Genomic DNA, 20,613 nt, shown 5'->3' with positions numbered 1-20,613 from the left:
ATGATTAACAGTCTTTCCTTCACCTTCCCCACTACTTTATCCGCGCCACAGTAAAAACAGACGTTTATAACACAGTTCCTTACACTTTGCTGGCGCACAATTTTTCGCAACCACACGAACGTTATCTCCAGCTATCCCAATGGCTAGTAGTGAAAGGAGAGTCCACAACCAGTTATGGTTTAATGGAGGCTTTACTGACTTCAGACAGATGGAATTATCTTCACAGCTAGGCCACCCTAATTATCTTGAGGCTTGACTATATGCAGGACTTGACTATTTGTAGTAACAGCTGACATAGACTTTTGACTTACTGGAATGACTGTAGCTTGGGCCTTCCAGATGCTGGTCACTGGTACTGAGATCTCTGGTGGTTGCTGTGCTCAGTAAGGTAGCATAAGAGCTAATAGAATGAATTGTAATGGCCGCCCCTTTATATAGTGGGTGGCTGGACCCATTGGTCAAGCTGCGGGTCATAGCTTAAGCTGGTGCTCTCTGGGAGAACATGTGACAACAAATAATGTGACTGCATAACATGTGTCATTTCACAGGTCCTTGAGACCTCTCACAGGTCCTCTAGACTATCTAAACATTAGGACACTGACTACACATAAGGTAAGATAAATAACATTTTAGAAACAGCAGGAGAGACCCTTCAGGGGAGCCCCCAGGTCACTTAGGGACTCAACCTGACAGGGCCTAACTGTAGTGAAGGACCATGTCCTGTACTGGGACAATATATATATATATATATATATTTACAGTATTTGTATTTAGGTCAGGTTACATTTGTAAATGTCTGTGTGCATGTTTACAGCAGTGATTTTACAATAAATTTAGGGGCCCCTAAGCTCCCGCCAACATCAATATAGCCCTCCCATAACAAATTGGAGAGACTCATTTTGGGAGTTGTAGTTTTGGAACAGCTGGAAAGACACAGATTAGGGTACAGTTTTACCAATCATCACTGTACAATTCACAATTGACTACACGCTGTCAGCAGATCTTTATTCTCTGTATGAATGTGGCGGCCACTGGGTGTTAGTAGGACATACCTTGAATACTTCATGACGCCAGGGCACCGTTTATCCGAACCACGGTCCGAAGGTGGGAAGCAGTCTTCCTGGGCCAGACACGATGAGTCAATAAACACACCAACGTAAGGTTCTCCGGTGGAAAACTTTTTTTTTTTTTTTTTTATGAACTGGTGCCAGAAAGTTAAACAGATTTGTAAATTACTTCTATTAAAAAATCTTAATCCTTTCAGTACTTTTTAGCAGCTGTTAGCTACAGAGGAAAATCTTCATTTTTTTTAATTTCTTTTTTGTGTTGTCCACAGTGCTCTCTACTGACACCTGATGTTCGTATCAGGAACTTTCCAGAGCAGGATAAAATCTACAGCCTTTTCCCCAGGAGGGTGGCAGCTTCCTTGGGAGAGCCTCCTGCTATGGAGCCCCAGACTTCCACCCCTCGAACTAGGCCGGCGGGAGGTGGGAGTGAGAGAGCTACGGCCGATTCCCAGGACAGGGTGAGAAGATCCAGCAGGCTCCGCAGTAATGTGGAGCCCACTCCCCCGTCCGTCGCTGGAAACCGCAAGGCGTCCGGTAAGAAGCTTATGGTTATGTCTTCGGGGACTGTGTCTGATATTATTGAACCCCAGCAATGGGGGGTGAAGGGACCCAGGGAGTCGCTAGCTACTTTCGGTTCCAGCATGCAGGCAAATCTAGTAGAATATGAGCAGCTGGGAAAAAAGCTTAAAATCATAAGGGAAGACCTGAAGTTTGCCCGCTACCAAACAGATAACTCTGCCAAGGTTCGCTGCCAGGGTGTGTGATCTGAAGGCAGAGGAGCAGGAGGTGGTGAGAGCCCGAATGCTGATTGTAGAGGGAGTGGGCATGTTTAAAGAAAAATTTAAGAATGAAGACTGCTATAAAACCATGCGGACCCCTGTGAAGGAGGAAGAGGATAGTCAGGGAGAGGAAGAGTGCTTGTGTGTCACGGAGACGAAGATGGAGGAAGGTGGTGAGGGAGATGGCGGCAGTGAGGGTGATGAGAGTGAGGGGGATGTGTGTGATACCCAATGTACCCCTAAGACCTCTGTCACCCCGAGTGCGGATTACATCAACCCTGCCCAAGTCGCCTTACCAGCCCCCTCTGAGGAAAGTGACAGTAGTGATGGCAGTGACAGTGGACTGGTCGTGGGGGGCTCCTGCGGGCCATAGTGATGCAGGAGTCACCCACCCGTCTGGAAAATTTCAGTTTTGGTCAGGACCTGGGACCTGAGGAGAGTAAGAGGAAGAAAAAGAAGAAAAAGGCTGAGGAGCAGATAAAGTTTGTTTTCTCTCCTATTCAGCAGTCTGGGCCACCTGAAAAGTTGGTTCAGGCTGCTGGGACCCCCACCCTGCCAGATCCCGCTTCTGCTGTGGAACGGGACCAGCATGGGGGGTACAGTGCTGCATCCAACATGGCCGCGGGTGCTACAGTCACGCGTCCTGCTGGTAGGGAAGAGCAGGACGGGCTAATGGTGGGCAATAGTGACCACCCCGGCTGGGGAGAGCCTAACGGTTGCCCCAGCGGGGGAGGGGACTAGTGGAGGAGAGGGGGCACCAAAGCCAGTAAAGGAAAAACATAAGACCCCCTCTATGCGGAGGCGAGAGGAGAAGCACAGGTTGGAGAGGGCCCTTGAGAATGCACAGGTGCCAGGGGTGGCTCGGGGTCCCACTCCAGACACTGGCTCAGAAGGAGGACAGAATAAGTCTGAGGATGAGGAGATAGGGAGACTGCATAGGGAAGAAGGTCAAGATGCTCCTTCCTCCAGTCATGCCTCTGAATCCGAAACTGTGGATGAGGAGGAGAAGGAGGGGCAGACAGTAAATGGTGGCCAGAAAAAGAAGAAGAGGAGGAAGAAGGGTAAGAGTAAGGCGGCGCCGTCCTCCTCTTCAGTTGTAGCCTCAGACCATAGAAGGAACAACTCAGTCTCCGACCCTCTGATCGCCCTTTCAAATCGATATGAGGCCCTTGGGGATACTATCTCCCTTCCTCTTCTCGAGGGTCAGGAGGCAGTGCGGCCTCTTGGAGGTGCCGAGCCTCCTTCCTCTGGGGCAGTTTACTCAGGGGCGGAGGTAACACCAGATGCCGGAGGTAAAGATCCTCCTGATATATCCCTGAGTTTAAAAAGAGGCAAAGGGTCTTCCTCCGATTCAGATGGGGGTGGAGGGAAGGAGAGGAAGAAGGTTTAAGGGGTGAGGCCATCTAACTCAATCACCCAGGATGGCGGCACTCACCCCACTGACGTTGGCATCCATTAACTGTGCCAGCATAAAATCAGATATGGCTAGATTTGCAGCCTTTGATTTTCTCGGCCGTGTTGAAGCCGACATTTTCTTTTTACAAGAGACCAGGTTGTCAGATCTAGCCTCCCTGGTAAAAGCCAGAAGAGAGTGGAGGCGCGGGCCCTCCCACTGGTCTCTTGCGGCTGAGCCGTATAGTGGGGTTGCGGTCCTTTTTACCGCTCCTGTTGAATGCAGACGGGTTATTGAATTAGAAATGGGGAGGTGCCTGATCTTAGATGTCTTCATGAAGGGACAAGAGCTCCGGCTCATTAACATCTACGCCCCGCAAACTAATCGGGCCATAAAGATCTCTTTATGAGGATTAAGCCCTTTCTTTTTACGAGTCGGCAAGTGATCTTTGGAGGGGACTTCAATAATGTCACGAGGTCCCAAGATAGGAGAGGCTCCAATGGTCCGCTGACTTGCGATAGTGTGGCACTGATTAGCATAGCTAGAGAAGCTCGCCTAGAGGACGCCCACATCCGGAGCCCCTCAGGCCACGCGGATTTCACCTATCATCAAGGTAGTCGCAGGTCTAGGATAGATAGGTTTTATTTAAAGGAGGAAGCCGTCTCTTCCGCAGTGTCCGTGGTTGAGGTGGAGTTCTCTGATCACTGTATGATTTTGTTTTCTCTGAATATTTCAGAGACCCCCCGGATGGGAAAAGGTTAGTGGAAGCTGAATTCGTCCCTCCTGGAGGAAGCGGAGATAAGACAGTCCTTTGAGGATTTTCTTCAGAGTCAGGTACCTTTACTGGGCCTATGTAGTAGTAAGTCAGAGTGGTGGGAGATATTCAAGAAGCGGGTTGCGGGGTTCTTCCGCCAGCTCTCGAGCCTCAGGTCCCTGAACAGGTATTGCTTGTATCAGGGTCTGAGAAGGAAACTCGAGCTTCTTTTCTCGACTGGAGGTAGCCGAGAGGATATCTTCAGAGTGAAATCCTTGCTGATGGGGTGTCAGTACGATAGGCACGCATCTTTGGTTTTTGAGAGGGATTTCGGGAAGTAGCGCTAGCCCGACCCTTACAGAAACTGTAAGATGTCAGTGAGTAGTAAAGTCATTTCAGGACTGATTGATAGTACAGGATCTCTGAATCGGTCCAGATCAGGGATCTTGGAGGTAGTCAGATCCTTCTACTCGCACCTTTTGGGGAGGAAAGATCTATATCGAGACAAGATGTCGGCTTTCCTGGCTGAAACCATTCCTGAGCCAGGGGTAGACCCCTCTCTTGATATTTTGGGAGAAGAAATCAGGGAAGAGGAAGTGAGACTGGCGATTGAGGGGCTCGCCCCTAAGAAGTCGCCAGGTCCGGATGGCTTAACATCCGAGTGGTACAGGACTTTTAAGGAGTCTTTAGCTCCCCTCTTGACTGAGGTATTCAATGAGTGTCTCTCCTCTGGCACTCGGCCGAATTCAATGAGGAGGTCAGCCCTGATTCTTCTGTCAAAGGGTAAAGATCCCAGCCGTATTGAGAATTGGAGGCCCATAGCTCTTCTCAATACGGACAGGAAGCTTCTGGCTAAGATACTGTTTAATCGGCTGGTGAAGTTTGCACCCCAGCTCCATTCGGGGGCTCAGCACTGCTCTGTTCCAGGCCGAAGCACCTTAAGTGCGGTCCTTAGTGTCAGGGAGGCAGTGGAGCGGAGAAGTGCGGGTTTCTGGAAGGGGTAGTTGCTGTCCCTGGATCAGGTCAAAGCATTTGATCAGGTGAACCACAAGTACCTCTGGTCCGTCCTCCTGAGATATGGCTTACCGACTACTTTTGTTAATTGGCTTATGATCTTGTATGCAGGGGCAGAGAGTTTCCCGCTGGTGAACGGTTGGTCTGGCAGCTCTTTTGTGGTGTGATCCGGAGTCCGTCAGGGTTGTCCTTTGAGCCCACTTTTATACGTGTTTGCGATCGATCCCTTCGTCCGGAGGGTAGATTGTGGGCCGTTGGCGGGAGTCGGGAGGAGTCTGGCGGAGCTGGATGGCGCCCAGAGAGTGGTGGCGTACGCTGATGATGTCACCATTTTTGTGTCCTCGCGAGAGGAGGTCGATGTGGTGATGTCGGAAGTGGACCGCTACTCGGAGGCATTTGAGTCTAAGATCAACCGGGATAAGTGTGAGAGTCTCTGGCTGGGAGGGGGAGATCCCACGTTGGATCTCCCGGACACCCTTCCAGGGCCCCAAGAGTCAGCAAAAGTTTTGGGCATCATATTTGGCCAGGATGATTATCCCACCAAAAACTGGGATGGTAAGCTCCAGGATGCCGCTCAGAAGGTGGACCAATGGAAGGGTTGGTCTATGACCCTCAGGGAAAGGGTACACCTGATCAAATCGTACCTGCTCCCTTTGTTTATCTATCTGGGCAGCGTATGTATCTTGCCAGAGGCTTACTACACTAGGGTCTACAGTTTGTTTTTCCAACTGTTATGGGGAAACACGATGAACCTAGTCAAAAGGGAGGTTACGTACTGCACAAGGAGACTAGGGGGTTTATCTATGGTAAACCCTGTGGTGTTCTTAACCAACACCTTCTTGAAAGCTAACATCTCAAACCTCTGGTCAGAGAGGGCTCCTCCGTGGGTACTCTCCTGCAGGGAATGGTTTCGGCCTTTCTTCCAGGAATGGGAGACAGGAGGGCAAGTGAAGGACCTCCGTACGCCCCATGGATATCTTCCAGCTTATACTACCCCGACTCTGAAAGCGATACGTCGGTGGGGTCTGGGAGTGTGGGAGATCAGGACCCAGTCAAGGCAGTTCCTTGACAAACAGGTTCTGTTGACCCACTTCCAGAAGCCTCTGGCGCTCAGGGACTGCCCAGGTCGGGATCTGAGGGTGGGGTTGTACCTTTTAAACATGAAAAGGATCCACCAGAAATTTTGGGACTTGGCCTGGCGCTGCTTTCAGGGGAAGCTATATGTGAGGGACAATTTGAAGTGTAGGAACTCTGATGACCGGGGATGTCCCCAAGAAGAGTTTGCGGGGACACGCTGGAAAGCATGGACCATTTCCTGCTTCATTGTCCCTTTAATATAGGGGTTTACAACAGGGTGGGTGCTTCCATCGGCTGGAGTCAACTTGCCGGCCTTACCTATCCGGAGTGGGCTTATGGGGCATTCAGGACCCTGGGTGGCCGAGACCGGGGCACTTTATTCTTAGTTAGTTTAGTGGTTAGTTACTACACGTGGAATGCACAGTGTTTAGTGTCGACCCAACAGAAAATCCTCTCCGAGGTGGAGGTCTGTAGGAACATCACCGGTGACCTCGGGAAGATAAGGTCTTTGGAGTATGGCAGTCTTGGTAACAGTAGGGCTTCTCTCCTATGGAGAGGGTTTTCTTTTGATGTTCCCTAGGTACTAGACCTTTTGGGTAGAGTACCATTATTTTGGTTAGGGACAGTGTTATAGGGATAGAGATAGCATGAGAACAGGGTTAGTTTGAATGAAGGGATAGGATTAGGGAAAATTGTAGGGGGAGTTAAGGAAAGAGTGTAAAATTATTTTGAATGTATCAAGTCTGCCATCCATCTTCCTGGTGGTGGGATAATGCATGTGCACGCTAGCTTTTTGTTTTGTTTTCAAGCTGATATGGTATGAAGGGCTTACAGGCGACCAAACTTGGGCCTAAAGTGGGTTGTGGTTCAGTGTGTATAAGTTTGTTAATAAGTTGGTTGGGAGGAGTGCTAGGTGGGGAGGGTGTGCTTGTGGGTGGTGGTGTTCATCTTTGGGGGACCTGACATGGGTCAGTTAAGGACTGGACTTTGTGAACTGTAAGAACGGTATGGACTCTGACCCATGTACAGGAGGGGTGGTGTGGGTGAGGGTACAGTTTTAGTGTAGGGTTTTTCCTAGGGTTTTCTATTGATTTTGTAGGTGTTTTCTGTCGTGCATATATTTTGTTTATATTATATTTTATTTATATAGTATATTTAGTAATTTTGTACCTATATTGTGTTATATCTATATTGTTTCATATTGTTTCATGTTATAGCGTTATGGTAGCCGGACCAGTTGTGTTGATATGTGGTTTATTTCGTTTATTTCAGTTATTTGGTCTGTTTTCTTTGGTATTTTCATTAGTCCCGGATAGAGGATCCAGTTAATTTGGACTTTTTTTAAGTGAATGTATGTGTGATATGATTATTTTGATTATTATTATTATTACTATTATTATTTTTATTTATAAAAAAAATTATATATATATATATATATATATATATATAAAAAATTAAAAAAATGTAAAAAAAATATATAATTATTATTATAATTATTATTATTATTATTTTTTAGGTGTGCTTGCTACGTTTCTGTTTAGTTTTCTTGTTGCGTGTTCCCAAGTATGGATGGTTTTGAGTTATAGTCGGGTAATGATAACTTTTATGTTTATATTTTGATAAGCCAAGTTGTGCTATTTTATTTATTTATTTTTCTTATGTTCATTTTTGGTAAGCGTGTGAGTGTTTGATTAGATATTTTGGGCATATTTTAATATCTTAGTATTTTAGTATCTTAGTAAAGCTGGGCTGGCCGGTTAGGCAGGGTTTTGTTTATGGGTTTTGTTTTTGGTTCTAGAGTATTTCTTATTTATGTTATAGCTGGTTAAGCTTGCTTTGTGTTTTGTATTTGATAAGTTTTGTATTTTTCTAATAAAATGAGTGTCAGCAGAGAACACAAAAAATAAATTTAAAAAGTTAAGAATTTCCTCTGTAGCATACAGCTGCTAAAAAGTACTAAAAGGATTAAGATTTTTTAAAAGAAGTCATTTACAAATCTGTTTAACTTTCTGGCACCAGTTCATTAAAAAAAAAAAAAAAAAAAGTTTTCCACCGGAGTACCCCTTTAACTGCTTTTATTGAACTTGCGGAGTTGGTAAAACACAAACAGCTGGCCTTAGTGTGAGAGTGGAGCGTACCCCTTGCGAGCCTTGTTGCCGTTCTGAGACTTGTGGTACTTTTCACCCGGCAGAATTGTAGGATTTGCAGTTCTGGTAGCTAGAGTCCTTCCAAGGCACAGTAACTGATTCTGCAAGGACCTGTAGTACTCATGTGAGTGACACTTAGGAATAAACTGAAGTAGGCCTCAGCTTAGGAGACACAACACAGCACACCTGCTGCTCAGGAGCACACACTAGGTGAACTAACTGCGTACTGACCTAACTGTGTACTCATTAACTCCTCTCATGCACCTCTCTATACAGAAGGAGCTTTGGGGTCTCATTGGCTCACATGGTCACATGGGGTTGCTGCTCACAATTTTTAAAACACAGTAATACAATAAACTTACATACATAGAACAATAACCAAATTAATTTAAGAAAAATATATTATTTTATACTACACTATACACATAATTTATAATACTAAGGAACTCCAGTGGGCCCAACATTCTGTGCTGCCAGGCTGCCCGAGTCAGTCCTCAACCATGGGACAGCCACTTGTGCTGGGACACCACATGAAGAGAATAATTAATATTACCCTGACAGACAATTTGCCCCTTGAATAACCCTGCCACAGATTGTGCACCCTTAATATAACCATGCCACACACTGTACCCTGAAAATAATACTGACAGGTTCTTCTCAGTTTGGCTGTGGATCTGCAACTGTTGCAAAATTACAAATTCCAGCATGTTGGCTGTCCGGGCATGTGGGGAGTTGAAGTTATGCAACAGCTGGAGATCCACAGTTTGAAGACCAAGGACAGTGTTTCTCAACCAGTGCACTTCCAACGGTTGTAAAACTACAACTCCCAGCATGCCCAGACAGCCAGCGGCTGTCTGGGCATGATGGGGGTTGTAGTTTTGCAACAACTGGAAACACACTGGTTTGGAATCACTGACCTAGGAGGTATATAGGCCATTTACCTCCTAGGTCTTCAAACTTTGGACCTCCAGCTGTTGCGTAACTACAACTCCTAGCATGCCCAGACAGCCATTAAAGGTCCACAGCTGGAGGTCCGCAGTTTGAAGGCCTAGGAGGTAAATGCTCCTATTGGCTGCAGAGTCAAAACAATACCACAGCAGCCGGACAGAGCACAGATGATGGTACAGCGTCCAGAGTTCAATGCACTTTTGTACCAGCAGCTTGTCACCCAGCAGCAGATAGTATGTACCCTTTTAAGGCTGGCCACAGACGTGTAGAGTGTCCTCTCTCTCTGTTCACAGGGGAAGACCACTGTCACGTAGGTATAATGCAGCTTCTGCATATCATCAGAGGACTGCTTGTTATTTATGCCAGTATGCATTCATACATATTAAAGGAGTAGTCCAGTGGTGACCCAGTGGTGAACAACTTTTCCCCTATCCTAAGGATAGGGGATAACTTGCAGATCGCGGGGGGTCCGACCGCTGGGGCCCCCTGCAATCTCCTGTACGGAGCCCCGACAGCCCGCGGGAAGGGGGCTTGTCGACCTCCGCACGAAGCGGCGGCCAACACGCCCCCTCAATACAACTCTATGGCAGAGCCGAAGCGCTGCCTTCGGCAATCTCCGGCTCTGCCATAGAGATGTATTGAGGGGGCGTGTCGGCCGCCGCTTCGTGCGGAGGTCGACACCCGCTATCTGGCCGGAGAGACTGGCCCCTGTACAGAGAGATCGCAGGGGGCCCCAGCGGTCGGACCCCCCGCGATCTCAAACTTATCCCCTATCCTTAGGATAGGGGATACGTTTTTCACCACTGGACTACCCCTTTAATGCTGCTACTCTAACTATCATCTACCTTTATGATATTACCTATTAATTATTTCTTCTTCTACGGTTTATTGGCACTTGCCACATGAATTTTGTACTTGCTATAATTATGTACTGACTACCGACATATTAGTTTATATTATCAACTACATTATTATTGAATTTCTGACCCCCCCCCCACTGTTTTAACCCCTTAAGGACTGAGCCCTTTTTGGCAATTCTGACCACCGTCGCTTTACGAATTAATAACTCGAAAAAGCTTTTACCGAATATTCTGATTCTGAGATTGTTTTTCGTGACATATTCTACTTTATTTTGGTGGCAAATTTTCGGCGTTACTTCCTTTTTTTGGTGAAAAATCCCAAAATTTCATGAAAATTTAGAAAATTTTGCATTTTTCTAACGTTGAAGCTCTCTGCTTGTAAGGAAAATGGATATTCCAAATTTTTTTTTAATTCATAAATGTTTACTTAATGTTGGCATCATAAAATGGACATATCTTTGCTTTTTGAAAAAATTAGAGGGCTTCAAAGTAGAGCAGAATTTTTCAAAAATTTCATGAAAAATGAAAAATCTGAAGGGACAGATGTTACAGAACTACAACTCCCAGCATGCCTGGGCAGTCTAGGCATGCTGAGAGTTGTAGTTTGGCAACATCTGGAGGGCTACCGTTTGGGCACCACTGTAACAGTGGTCTCCAAACTGTGACCCTCCAGATGTTGCAAAACTACAACTCCCAGCATGCCCAGACAGCCTTGACCAATAGCAGGTTCTGACCAATGGCAGGGGATAGGAGGAGATCGCAGCACTGCGACCTCGCTCCTATCCCTCAGGATGATCAGGGCTGTCCCTGAAAGCTCCAATCATCCCTATTTTCTGGGTGATCGGGTCACCGGAGACCCAATCAGCCCGGAATAGCAGAAAATCGCATGTCTGAATTGGGGGGTCTCAGGACCCCCCTCGGCGATGTGCCGGGATGCCTGCTGAATGATTTCAGCAGGCATTCCGGTCTGGTCCCCAACCGGCTAGCAGCGGGGACCGGAATTCCCACGGGCGTATGCATACGCCCCACGTCCTTAAGGACTCGGGATGCAGGGCGTATGCATACGCCCGGTGTCCTTAAAAGGTTAAATTGTCTTTTGTGTATATGTATTTTTGTTTGAGTATATGAATTATATTCAATAAAATTTGATTCAATTTTGTACATATTTTTTGTGTTGAATATTCTTTGTTGGCTTATACTATTTCGGCTTTGTCACGTATAATACTGTCTTCAGCTCTGGTGCTAGCTCCGCCCTGACATACCCCCCACATGTTTGCGGCAGGGCCCATTTTAGACTAATAGTGGCCCTAGGCAATATTTAAAATGGGGCCTGTGGGTTGCGTGACAAATTGTGGTGTGTCCCTGCTCCCTGAATTGTGCTGTGTCTTAGCCAATGCAAGTTACTAGGGTTGCGCTGCAAACAGAAAGTGGCTGTGACTACAACCTGCATAATTCCATCCAGGATGGATTTCCTGCTGCCATAATTTAGGGTCACAATGTGACTCCTGGCAAATAGAATGTAAGTGTGTGTGCTGTCAATAGACTCTATGCAGCCTTGACAACTTACATTACTGCATTTTCCCGCGATTGCCGGGGTTCCCCCTCCCCAATAAGGCCAGCCCTGGATTGCGACCATCTAGCACATGGGCAAAGCAAAAAACAGGGGGCCACTTCTTACACTGCCCCCCCCCACACACACACATTACGGAGGATTTAAAGGGGCCCCCGCTACGCCCTTGGTATGTAGTGCATTTGGAAAGTCTTCAGATTTATTCACTTTTTTCACATTTTGTTATGTTGCGGACTAATATATACAAAATTCATATTTTCCCCCATCATTTCTAATTATGGCACATTTAATTCTCCATAATAAAAATGTGAAAACAGAATTGTATAAAAAAGGAAAAAAACTAAATCTTAAATGGACATAAGTATTCAGACGCTGTTCTCAGTACTAACTTGAAGCAACTTTGGCAGTGATCACAGCCTACGGTCATGTTGGGTAAGATGCCACAAGGTTTGCACCCCTGGATTTGGAGACTGTTCTACCGTTCTTCTGTCACTTATAGAAACATAGGGGAAGATAGGGGAAGATTTATCCAAACCTGTGTAAAAGAAGAGTGATTGGTTGCTTTGGGCAACTGGTCAACTTTTCCTCTGCACAGGGTTGATAAATCTCCCAAATAGAATGTGTCTTTAGAATACTATTTATAATCCTTGGCGCTATCTTATATGAAGGATAGCCTTATGCCTATTCAATGCATGCTTAAACTCCTTCACTGTATTTGCAGCTACCCCTTCTGCAGGAACACTATTCCATGCATCCACTACTCTCTCAGTAAAGTAATACTTCCTGATATAACTTTTAAACCTTCTAATTTAAAGCTTTGCCCTCTTGTGGTAGTTTTGTGATAGTTTTTCTTATTTTAAATATACTCTCCATCTTTACTTTTGTTCATTCCCTTTATGTATTTAAAAGTGTTTATCATATCCCCCTCCACTCCCTCCCCTATTCCTGCTGTCCACAGGTCCTCAGCCCATGAGGGTCCTCCCCTACTTTTTGAAATGGCCTACCATCCCCCTCTGACACCTTAAGGCTCCCTCCATTTCCAGCTTGCCTCTCAGTTCCTCCTGGGGTTCCTCCTGTTGCTTCTCCTGGCTCCAGAATGCTGCAGAACCTCTTGCCTCCCATAGTACCCTGGACCCGCTTCCGCCTGCACCAGACACTGTGCTTTAGCCTCTCAGGCCTACCTCAGCCTCCCCTCGGCCCCCTATGCTGCCGCATACCACCTTGCCACATGCTGAAGTGGCGAAGATCTTGAATGACCACTCGGAACTTCAGGTGCTCCTTACGTTGCTTTCCTGTAAGCAGGATCTCTCATCCTTAGTGACTGATCTTAACTAAGGCTGGCATGAAGACCTCACTGCTGAGAAGGCGGAGGTGGATGTGGTCTGCTCTCAGGTGTGCAAGACCTTGAGTCATTCTGCACCACAATCCAACGTACTGTCTCAGATCTGCAAGCCACTCTGTTGCTGCAAGCCAAGCAGCAGCAGACCTTGCACTCTCAGTTAGACGACTTGGAAAACCGTAACCGTCACAACAACATCCGCATCAGAAGTCTTCAGGAGGCTACTCGGGTGATGGACCTTATCTCATCTATACTTAAAGGGGTACTGCGCCCCTAGACATCTTATCCCCTATCCAAAGGATAGGGGATAAGATGTCAGATCGCCGCGGTGCCGCTGCTGGGGATCCCCGGGATCCCCGCTGCGGCACTGCGCTATCATTACAGCACAGAGCGAGTTCGCTCTGTGCGTAATGACGAGCGATACAGGGGACGGAGCCGTGTGATGTCATGGCTCCGCCCCTCGTGACATCACGGCCCGTCCCCTTAATGCAAGTCTATGGCAGGGGGCGTGGCGACCTCCGTGCCCCCTCCCATAGACTTGTATTGAAAGGGGCGGGCCGTGATGTCATGAGGGGCGGAGCCGTTACGGAACGATGCTCCGGCCCCTGTATTGCGCGTCATTACATGTAGAGCGAACTTGCTCTGTGCTTTAATGATAGCGCAGTGCCACAGCGGGGATCCCGGGGCTCCCCAGAAGCTGCACTGCGGCGATCTGGCATCTTATCCCCTATCCTTTGGATAGGGGATAAGATGTCTAGGGGCAGAGTACCCCTTTAATGGCCGGCATTTATCATTGTAGGTGTAAGTGAAGCATTTTTCTATGTCTTTTTTTTTGAGTGCTGATAATGTGTAGGAGCACCAAATGTATTAAATGGCCGCAAAGCATTTCTGCAGATTTTGGTTGCAATCAACTGACAAAAAGTTGCAGTTACATAGTCACATAGTTAGTACGGTTGAAAAAAGACATATGTCCATCAAGTTCAACCAGGGAATTGAAGGGTAGGGGTGTGGCGCGATATTGGGGAAGGGATGGGATTTTATATTTCTTCATAAGCATTAATGTTATTTTGTTCCAGGAATGTATCTAACTTATATACATTTATCATATCCCCCCTTAAACGTCTCTGCTCAAGACTAAACAATTGTAACTCCTTTAATCGCTCCTCATAGCTAAGATGTTCCATGCCCCATATTAGTTTAGTTGCGCATCTCTGCACCCTTTCCAGCTCCGCAGTGTCCCTTTTATGGACAGGTGACCAAAACTGAACAGCATATTCCAGGTGAACAGCATATACCAATGCTTTATAAAGGGGGAGTATTATGTCCCTGTCCCTTGAGTCCATGCCTCTTTTGATACATGACAATATCCTGCCGGCTTTGGAAGCAGCAGCCTGACATTGCATGCTATTCTGTAGTCTGTGATCTACAAGTACACCCAGATCCTTCTCTACCAGTGACTCTGCCAGTTTAATCCCCCCTAAGACATACGACGCATGCAGGTTATTAGTACCCAGATGCATAACTTTACATTTATCCACATTGAACCTCATTTGCCAAGTGGATGCCCAGACACTTAGTCTATCCAAGTCATCTTGTAACCTATACACATCCTCTATAGACTGTACCCTGCTACAAAGCTTGGTGTCATCTGCAAAGATAGTTCGTAAAACCCTTCCATATCATGTGTATTGTCAAAATCAGTGGATTGCAACTCAAAATCAGCAGAAATGTGTAAACCAAAAGGTGCAAAAAAGGCGCAAATAAACCCTGCTTGTGCCTTTTTTGCACCTTTTCTAGACACAAAAAAACTGTCTAAAGACAATGATAAATGTCGGCCAATATCTTGTCCCTGAACATTCAGGGTTTTAATGTCCCTGGGAAACGAGCAAAGATTCTTTACCACTTCTATAAGTTGAAGCCCCACACGGTATGTACAGAAGACGCATCTATGCCAAGATCAGCTGGGGATTTCCGCAATCGATACTACCCGACATGGTACCATAGCAGCTCTCTGTCTCAGAAAATGAGGGGTGTTGCTATTTTTTTCCATAAGTCTCTCTTTCTTTCCTGATATTGGACAACAAAACGGATAATGACGCCCATTCAGTCAAATGCTCCATACAGTGTGTCTACCATTGCGTGTGTCTACACACCTAATCACGGACAGCAGACTTTTCTGAAAAGGATGCTCGAGAACCTGAACATGTTTTCTCAAGGTACCCTGATCCTCTGTTTAATGTAGCGCTTTAAGGCCATCTGCAGCCAAAACCAACTTATCCTCTATCCGCAGGATAAGTGTTTGATCACGGGGGATCCCAATACTGGGACCCCCGCGATCTCCTGCATGGGGCCACGGCTCTGCTGCGGCTCTCCCATGCAGAAGACGTGCCGACACGCCTCCTCCATGTAGTTCTATGGGAGAGGCGGGGAGGCAGCATTCGTGCCTCCCCGCCTCTCCCATAGAACTGTATATGGAGGGGGCGGGGAGGCGGAGTAACTGTTGACCTCTGTAGGTCTATGTTACATGCATTGGCGTTCTCACTGAGCGCTAATTCGGGAGCCACGTGTTAGGAGATCACGGGGGATCCCAGTGGTCGGACCCCCGCAATCAAACACTTATAAGTGAATAAAGATAAGTGTAATAATGATGCGGTTGTCCTTTAACCCCTCTTTTGACTTTTCTACACTCTCTTATGCTGCTCTAGGAGGAGTAAGATGCATGGCGCCTGCTACATCCGACTGACCGTGACTATACCTATTTTTCACATGCAAGGAGAGTATACTTGAGACTCAACTACATCCTTGTTTCCCACCATCTCCTCTCCATCACGTTAAAAGCCACTATAGATTCTATGATCCATTCTGACCATGCCCTGGTTACTTGTAGTCTCCTCCTACCCTCCCTCCTAGGGAATTTTCCTGGTGTCTTAATGAGTCGCTGCTGGCAGATACCCTTTGCCTGGTGGACTTGAAAGGTGTTATCGCCACTTTTGCTCAGACTCATGGCTCAACCGCTTCAAACCTAATGGGAGGCACTTAAATGTGTGCTCAGGGAGGTTTTGATTCATCACAGCGCCAGGTGTAAACGTAAAGCTGCTGGGAAGCTGACCAGTCTACTTGCGCAGCTTAATCATCTGAAAACTTTGCATACGGCTTCATTCACTAAGGAGCCTCTTTCAGACCTTCTCAGGGTTCGACGGGAAGTGCAGGTACTTTTGACAAGCAATATAATAGGAATCGCCAGATTTGCTGCTTCTTGCATTATGAAGGGGGAATAAGGCTGGTAGATTGTTGGTGCTGTAGGAGATCCTCCCTCTTTGTCTCCTTGATCAAGAATATGCATTGCCATCTCGAACACTTCTCGTATTTTGGAGTTTTTTTTTAGAGCTTACTATTCTGATCTGTACAGTCTCCCGGGTATTCACAACGTACAGCACTCCCCACTCTGCCACCTTCGCAACTGGAGGCCTCTGATGCGCCTTTTACTACGGAAGAGCTCTCTTCCACAATCTCAGATTTGCCATCCATGAAAGCCCCTGGCCCAGATTGTTATACGGCCTAGTTTTATAAAATATTGCAACCTGATTTGGGGCCCTTCCTTTTATCAGCATTTAATGCCAACTCATCAACTTCATTGTTCCCAGACTCCTTGTTACAGGCCTTTATTACAGTGATTCCTTAGGAAGGCAAGGACCCTAGCCTATGCCCGAGCTATCACCCAATGTCCTTAATTAATGTAGTAGTTATTTTCCAAGCTTATAGCATTGAGGCTGGGGTCCTAAGTCCACCTGGACCAGGGGGGTTTCGTCGCTTCCAGTGAGACTCGGGATAATACACTGAAAACCTTCACTCTTCTACATCACGCTCAGACCTCCCGCATCCCATGTTTGGTTTTGTCACTGGATGCAGAGAAGGCTTTTGACCAGGTGGATTGGGGCTTCCTAAGAGTGGTTTTGGGTCACTGGGGACTTGCCCCCCTTGCCCTGAGTCATATTTTTGTGTTGTATAACAACCTCACGCCAAGAATTAGGATTAATGGGTCATTGTCCACCTAGTTCCTAATACCGAACCGCACCTGACAGGGTAGCCCACTCTGTTGCAGGTGATTCGTCTCCATCCAGTTATGCAAGGTGTGCTGATTGGGGATATGCATTGTAAGTGCTCAGCCTTTGCCGATGACCTGCTCCTATATATCTCCTCCCCAGAGACGTCTCTGCCGGCCCTGCAGAAGACTGAGTAACTATAAGCTAAATTGCACAAAGAGCATGAGCATCTCTCTAGATCCAGCCCTGGTTCAGAGTCTGAGTGCCACCTTCCCATTCACATGGCAAACTGGCTGGCTTTTCCCAATCCCTACCTTTACTACCTTGGCGCCTCCGCAACCTCCATCATGCCCACTTGCCTCCATCATGCCCACTCTAAGTTGTCTCAAACACCTTGGGCCTCTTACTCCCTAGTAGGCAACCCAGATTTTGCTTAGGCTGGGTTCACACTACGTTTTTGCCATACTGTTTTCAATCCGTTTTTCTAAAGAAAACCGTATGGCAAAAAAACGGATGGAACAGTATGGGAAAAAGTAAACCGTATGCGTTTTTAAACCGTATACTGTTTTTAAAAGTGCATACAGTTCCGTCAGTTTTCATAGAAAAAAAAACCATACGTTTTTGAAAATTTTGTCCATTTTTAATGGGAGGGGTCTTGGGTGGGGACTTTAGGATTCAAATGCGCATGTGCAAAGTAAAAACGTATACGTTTTTCCCGTATGGAACCGTATACATGTGCGTTTCCCATTGATGTCCATGTTAAAAAAAACGTATGCGGTTGCAGTACGGTTTTTAAACCGGAGTCAAAACCGTGGTTGACCACGATTTTGTCTCCGGTTTAAAAACCGTACTGCAACCGCATACGTTTTTTTAACATGGATGTCAATAGGAAACGCACATGTATACGGTTCCATACGGGAAAAACGTATAAGTTTTTACTTTGCACATGCGCATTTGAATCCTAAAGTCCCCACCCAAGACCCCTCCCATTAAAAATGGACAAAATTTTCAAAAACGTATGGGTTTTTTTTCTATAAAAACTGACGGAACTGTATGCACTTTTAAAAACAGTATACTGTTTAAAAACGCATACGGTTTACTTTTTTCCATACTGTTCCATCGTTTTTTTTGCCATACGGTTTTCTTTAGAAAAACGGATTGAAAACAGTATGGCAAAAACGTAGTGTGAACCCAGCCTTACACAGATTTTCCTGACCGCCTCTTTGGCTGGTCTCATCCATATCACTTGGGTTCCCCAGTCATCCTTGCTGAAAACTCCCCAGGTGACCTCATCCCATCGGTTAGACTATTCTTCCAGTGCTCACAGCTGCAGAACTTTTACAATATGTAGAAAGAGTCGGGGGATCTTCATAGGGACATGACCGCCTTTGAATCCCTGTCTGGATGCAAGTAAGCCAATGCATGTAATATTGTCTCTATATGTCCTTCTCAGCAGCAGAAACTCCTGGGACTTACTCCTCTATCAGATGAATTCACGGAATGGACAGCTTCAGAAAAGGTGATGCGGGGTGTTGGTATGCCTAATGAATCGGCCTACAAGCCAGGATATGCGTTGCATGCTGGTCCAACAAAGATCTTTTTGTTCATCTTATCCTGGCCTGTTCCCTTCAGCGCCTACACCCCTCCATACCTTCTCTGAAGCTGTCCATTCCTTTGTCCAGGCAGGAGGCCTGCGGAGGGATTCTATTATCACTACACTTGTATCCATTGCTGTGTATGGCTTGCACAACTTCCTGGGGTAAGCATACATCATTCCCGAGTGATTGACTGATGTTTTAGATTGATTCACACTATGAATCTGAGGTTCGACAATGCTGTTTTTTGATTCCTTACGCTGACATGTTGTATCTTGTTTTCTTGTATTTTGCCTCTTTCCTGTTATTTTTATACCCAGTCCCCTCCCCCTTTCATTTTAAATCACTCCCCCTTTCCTATTTTCAAATAAAATTCAATCTAATTTTTAAAAACTTTCATTTGCTATGAATCTAAAAGTTTTGTTTTTGTATGGTGTGTTTTTATAAATTAAACCACACTGACTGATCATCAATAGATCCCAAGCTTTCACCTACAGTTATATCATATACCAAATCCCCATTTGTGAATATTAAAGGGGTATTCCAGGCAAAACCTTTTTTTATATATATCAACTGGCTCCGGAAAGGGAAACAGATTTGTAAATTACCTCTATTAAAAAATCTTAATCCTTCCAATAGTTATTAGCTTCTGAAGTTTTCTGTCTAACTGCTCAATGATGATGTCACGTCCCGGGAGCTGTGCATGATGGGAGAATATCCCCATAGGAACTGCACAGCTCCCGGGATGGGAGTTATCAGAGAACAGTTAGACAGAAAACAACAACTCAACTTCAGAAGCTAATAACTATTGGAAGGATTAAGATTTTTTAATAGAAGTAATTTACAAATATGTTTCACTTTCCGGAGCCAGTTGATATATAAAAAAAAAAAGTTTTGGCCTGGAATACCCCTTTAAATCTAAAATGGCCTCCTTCTGGGTTTTCAAATACTTGTAAATAAATATGCCTTCTTGACTGTGTGCTTAGGGTTACTGAAGGAGATTTGTCAAAACCTGTGCAGAGCTGCCCATAGCCACCAATCATATCGCTTCTTTTATGTTGATCCAGAGGAAGACAAAAAAAAACATGAGGCTGATGCCAATTGCCCCATTAACCCCTTCATAACCCAAATTTTGATTTCTGCCTCATGTTTTTTCCCTCCTTATTTTTCGTCTAAAAAAGTTGTATCAAGCTGGAATTCCACTTGTTTTTTTGGGGAAAAACGCCAAGAAAAATGCCAATTCTGCCATATGGCGTTTTATCGGCCAAAAAACGCTGCGTCCAGATGTTAGCTGTAAGTCGATAAGAAATCGCAAAATTCTTTTTCCACTTTGCATTTTTCAGTTTAGCATTTTTTAAATCTTTCTGGCCTTTTTTCACTCCTTTTCAGCTCCTTGGCGGTTTTGCAAAATTGCAGCATGTTGAGCCTATGGCGTTTTTTTTCCCTAAAATCGTGGCGTTTTTCTCTCATAGAAGTCTATGGAAGTAAAAAAAACGCCAAGAAAAACACCATGTGGGTTTTAACTTTGGCATTTTTGTACGCGGTTTTTATTCTTTTTTTTTACTTTTTTTAATAACATTTCGTAAGGTACCATTAAAAAATAAATAAAAAAGATACAGTAGTGATGGGAAAAATTCTATTTAACGAAATGTACCTTTTTCTTAACAACATTTTTATACATTTTTAAAGAACAATTTATGTGTTGCCGACAATAATAAAAATGTAGTGTGTGTGTTTTTCAGTTTTTATTCCTTATTTTTTTAGGTAGTACTACTACTCCCAGCATGGAACCCACTGTAGTAGTACCTGTACTAATTGACAGATTGCCACGCGTCTGTTGCGATCTTTCTGTATTTATTATAGATGCAGCTGGCAGCTCTTCTATGGTCCCCTGCACTGCCGTATACCGGTATATACACACACCTATTCATATTTCTCGTAGAGAGCTGTGATTGGCCAGATGGTTCCAGCCAATCACAACTCTCTGTGGGAAATATAAAAAAAATAAAAATTTTGTTTAATACATT

The sequence above is a fragment of the Hyla sarda genome, chromosome 13 (genome assembly GCF_029499605.1).
Source record: "Hyla sarda isolate aHylSar1 chromosome 13, aHylSar1.hap1, whole genome shotgun sequence".
Lineage (NCBI taxonomy): Eukaryota > Metazoa > Chordata > Amphibia > Anura > Hylidae > Hyla > Hyla sarda.
This window is presented reverse-complemented; position numbering follows the sequence as displayed.